The sequence below is a fragment of the Coffea eugenioides genome, chromosome 6, assembly GCF_003713205.1.
Source record: "Coffea eugenioides isolate CCC68of chromosome 6, Ceug_1.0, whole genome shotgun sequence".
NCBI lineage: Eukaryota > Viridiplantae > Streptophyta > Magnoliopsida > Gentianales > Rubiaceae > Coffea > Coffea eugenioides.
The window spans coordinates 45,223,081-45,228,356 of record NC_040040.1 but is presented as its reverse complement, the minus strand read 5'-3'; positions in this window follow the sequence as shown (position 1 = coordinate 45,228,356).

Genomic DNA, 5,276 nt, shown 5'->3' with positions numbered 1-5,276 from the left:
CTTCTTCCTCTACTGGTCGTTGGTGTGTTTTACCTTTTTCCTTTGAGAAGAACCATGGAAGACTCAAATATAAAACCAACACGGGGATCGTCAAACGTTTGCAATTTATTTAGTCCCCCTTTTTCTTTTATTGTTTGTCATGAATTGATCATTTGAGATGTAAGTGGTATTTTTCTAATTACATCCCTCAAACCTTTATGTGTTCAGACCCAAATTGGTAGGACTATTACTTTGTCTTTTTGACTAAAGTAGAAAAGCCAAAAGTCCATTTGCAATTATGGGTACTCCGCTGAGTACATAATTGCATACGTGGCTATTTGGACTCGACCCTTGAATCTTGATGTTCATGAAAATTAGCACAACACAGAATCCATAGAATGAGAATATCATGGATTTGAAATGATTCAGACAGACAGAATACAGACAGAATCTCATAGATTTGAAATGATTCAGACAAACATTTAAACAAATAGTGTGGGACTTTCTTGGCAAGTGCGTATATTTTTTACTACTTTTTAATGTACTTTCAGGGGTGGAGCTAGAAAGGAAATTCAGTGGGGACAAAGCTAGTATATGAAACTTTACTAATTACAATATAAAAAAAATATGTTTAACTAACAATGTACACCAAAAGTTAACAATATGATACAAATATCTCTCAAATTGCAAATTCCTAATAAAGGATTCTTCCCCTTCTCCTCTCACAACCCTAATAAATTTCCTCTAGATTTTTGTTAAGATGAAATAAAAAATGAACAATGTTTGTGAGTTCTTTTCAAATAGGTTTGTGTACTGGGAGCACATTGGAATAGATAAAGAAGAAGAATAAATGCAAATTGAATCTTTTTCCTTGTTTAGAGAAGGTGGTGTCATTTATTTTAAATATTGTTAAATTATTTGACTATAGAGACATATAACAAAGTGTATAGTTGTAACCGTAAAATAATGACAAATTATAAAATAAAAACTAGATATTGGGATGGGAAAAAAATATGAAGAACTATAATATTTTGATAGATACAAGTGCTAATGGGAATTATATATCTTATAGATTGGTTGAGTACTTACCTATTTATCAATTATAAGATCCTTATCAATATACTAATTTTAATGGAGAAACCCATGAAATAAGAGAGAGGCTGTAGAAACAGAAATAGAATTAACTGGCAATCGAATTCCTATTAGACTTCTAGTTAAAAATGAAGGATTTAATGAGATTTTGGAAATAATAATGTTAGCAACTAATTTCTTAGAAACAGTATCGCCTTATTCTATAAATATTAATGGTATTCTTCTTACATACAATGATAAAAAAAATATATGTTGAAAAAAAATAACAAATCAATATAGTATTTATATACTTATTGAAATAACCAATAAAGATTATATACACTACGACTTTGGATTTTGTTGAAGGGTAGTGAGGGTAATTTCATGTAAGTGTGGGGATAAACCTATAATTTCATGCATATATAGAGATTTTGGTGGGGACAATTCTCTAGGACTTAAATTTTGTTGAGAGGTAGTGTGGCCAACTTTGTTTAAGTGTGAGGGCAAAACTATAATTTTATAAATAGATATGGAGATTTTGGTAGGGGCAATGGAGGCAAATAGTGGGGGCAATTTTATTTAAGTGTGAGGGAAAAGTACAATTTTATATATAGATATGGAGATTTTGATAGTGTCTATGGCAGTTAAAAAAACAAAAATTTACATGTTTTGAGATTTGGGAAGAGAAGGAAAAGCCAACTTTGATTGCCGCTACCGAAATGAAATTAAAAAAGAAACAGAAAAGAAGAAAGATTTGAATTGCTTACTCTCCTCCCACTTTTAAAAAAAAAGGAAGTTTTCCATGGGATATTGTTCATTATGAAAAACTGAAAATGATCTTAAAAGCTTAATCATGAGATTTGTAGCTTGTGTCGAACTTAGTTGTCTCAAGGGCATGTGAGTTGTCATTATCTTACTTTATTTGCAAAGGTTAGGTTTTTGTGATTATTTAACTGAAGATTGTATTAGGTATTAATCTAGGTTAGCTTGTTTATTTCTTTTGGGGCAATTGCCTGTAAATTGATTCTCATATATCACAAAATTGGCATGTAGATCAATTAACCATGAAGTTGATTATTAAAGAATTGCTTGTTCAATTTCTGTCGAAGTGTGTCATAGTTTTTTTTTTCTTTTTTACTTTTTGCTTCTTTTTTTTGTTAAATGGATAAACACATGTTTTTTTTTGTACTTGTCCTCCCCCTCCTCCACCCCCCCCCCCCTCCGGGCCGAATATTTTACACATGTTTGCTACTTAAGGATAAAAAAGCTGGAATAGCTACTCAATAGCTGCAGTAGGACATAAACTTTCATTTTGGACCAAGAAGAAAGGGAAACTTCTCAAACGGGCATGGAGGTGAAATCAACTCCATAGCCGTGAAGAGTAGAGGGAATTATCTTGGTGGTACAGCTCAAAAATTTCATGTATTATGGATGGATCGCGGAAATAAGGTGTCTGTGAGTGGGGTTACATTTCAATTTTTCTGGAATTGCAAATGAATATAAGACATGAGAATGGATCCACATGTGAGAATCCATCTCAATTTGACGTCAAAAGTTTTAGAAATACGGTGTGGGATGAGTTTGACATCTAAAGTATGTAATCAAGTGTGAAATAGAGTACAGAGGAGAAAATAACAGATTCATCAACTTGTAAGGTATGAGAAAATAATTTATTGAATTCTGATAGCAAAAAATATTTAACTTCCATAATCGAAGAAAGGTAGAAAAAGGAAGAAGAAGAAAGGGCAATCGTAGATCTTGGGTGAATATATGTGATAACAGTTGTTCAGACAATGATGGAGTTAATTAAATGTGATTAGGACACGAGAATTCCCAACACAGTATTGCAGTATAATAATCCAAGCTTTATATTACTTTTAAGCACCGAAATGGAGACAATGGCAAATGCAATAATCCACAATGCACAACCAATTGTGCCGCATGCAACAATTATGTGGCAGGCTTCTACTAAGTTACATACCTTTAAGGAGGCAGTTGAACTTGGTCTTTATAGTTTGGACTTTGGTGTTAAACTTGCTATACCATTCTTGACATGCTAGCATTTACCAGTATAGAATATGTTACAACGTAATAACTCAATCTAGAGCTGCTATTTGAGAAAAGGGAAGGGAAACAAGAAATTTGATTTTCATAGGAATGAGAGAAAGTGGTGACTTTTGGTGTGATTGATTTGTCAAATAAAATGATACTATAAGTCTCCAGCCTATGGGCAAAAGGTGGAAAGCGCTTGATATGGAGATTCCTCTCTGTCAAAAAGCGAAGCAATCACTCATCCTGAGTCATCTCATCAGTCAGCCCATATTATCATTATCATTACTATATAAAAAGTATGAATGTTGGTATTGGGTAGTACAAGTGTAAGCACTTTTTTATCTTAGTTTTTATTATTTCTAAATTACTCTCATGTCTTTTAATTAGAATTATTTTTTAATGTGGCACTAATTTAAAGAAATAAAACACTCCAATTGATTACATTTTAATGGTATTGGTAATTATAATTAAAAATTCCTCATTAAAAACTATTTACCTACCCTTGGACTCCATCTCCTATTATTATACATATCAAAATTTCTTAATTGAAACATGAAAAATTTCTCATTAGTCATTAGTTGAGATTATTAAAAAAATCAATTTCAAAAATCTCTCTAGAAATGGAGAAACATACAATGACAAGAAAACCCTTATTCATCTGTATATCTTCACATAAATATCACAAGTAAATTTTACAATTATGCACTTTACCAATATGAAGAATTTTTCATGTTGCACCCAATGAAATTTCAATATACAAAATATGATGACAACTTTATAACTGAAATAGCAGTATTAAACTAGAAAAAAAAAAGAAATCTAAAATAGCACCATACAAACCACTATTATCATTAATAGCAACTGATCAAAACAAGAAAAACTGAAATAAAATTGAAAACTATTTATAAAATGACATAAAGTAAATAACAAATGAATTAAAAAGCTAGAAGACAATTCAAATAATACCAAAGATAACATCCAAATCACTGATATCCAGGGGAAGACAAGCATTGTTATTGACAATAATATAGTAATGCTTCATTTGTATTGGTTTGAGCAAACCAAATCCATCCATCAAGTCAAAAACCATCTCCAATGATAAAATAAGGATTATAATAAGAGTAATGTAAAATGAGGAATGATAAAATGAAAATGATATCCAAATTGTTTTTGGTGATATCCAAAATACCCTTATTTTTCTAATGATTACATATATTTATTGTATTGCAATATTAGTGAATAATGGAAGCGATTATGAAATGAAAAGCTTTAAAATTAAGTAAATTTCATTTATGGTGACAATTATAATTAGACAGATTTAATGCATTCCAATAATTGATAATAATGATAGTGGTTATGGATTAAAAGTTGGCAATTAAAACCTAAATCACTGCAATATACAAAAAATTAATATTAAAATTATTAATTAGTCACAATTCTCATTCCAATTTCATGATCATCAAAAAAACTAATATTAAAATAAAAAATATTGTCCACATATGAAAAAAGTAGATTTGTTGCTCTTGCTTTGCATTGGATTGTGCTAAAAACATGAATAAAAGAAAAGAAAAATAGAAAAACTCCAACTATCTCTATTTATAAAATTTCAATTGTTAGAATGTACAAGCTAAAAAAACTTTACGTGGTGGATCATTTATACTCCATTATTGACAAAAATAGAATTAACAAAATACAAAGAATTCAAATTACATGTATGTTTATTTTTCTAACTTAATTATATTCTTCGTTTATAAAAAATTTTGATGATTGTGGTTTATATGCAATAGAGTCATGAATATACAATACTTTTGGTAAAACATGATATTATCAATATTTGATATGTTAGAGTTCAAGCTATAAATCAAAAAGTGTTTCGTTCATGATTTCAAATTCAATCCTAAGGGATATATGAATCGAATAAAAATAAGATAGGAATATTGTGATTTGAGCAATTTGAATACATGATATAGTTGAATAAGTTATACGACTAATTAACTCTCCTTTTTCTCAATTCTCATATTGATTTTACTTACAAAAAGAATAATAATATAATAAATATTTCTATTCTCGCCTAAATGCCTTATTTTCCAATAATAGGCATAATTTAGGCAATGGATCGCCAAGTAATAGGAAGGGGACGTGGGAGACCTACTAGGCAACACCCAAAAGCGGGT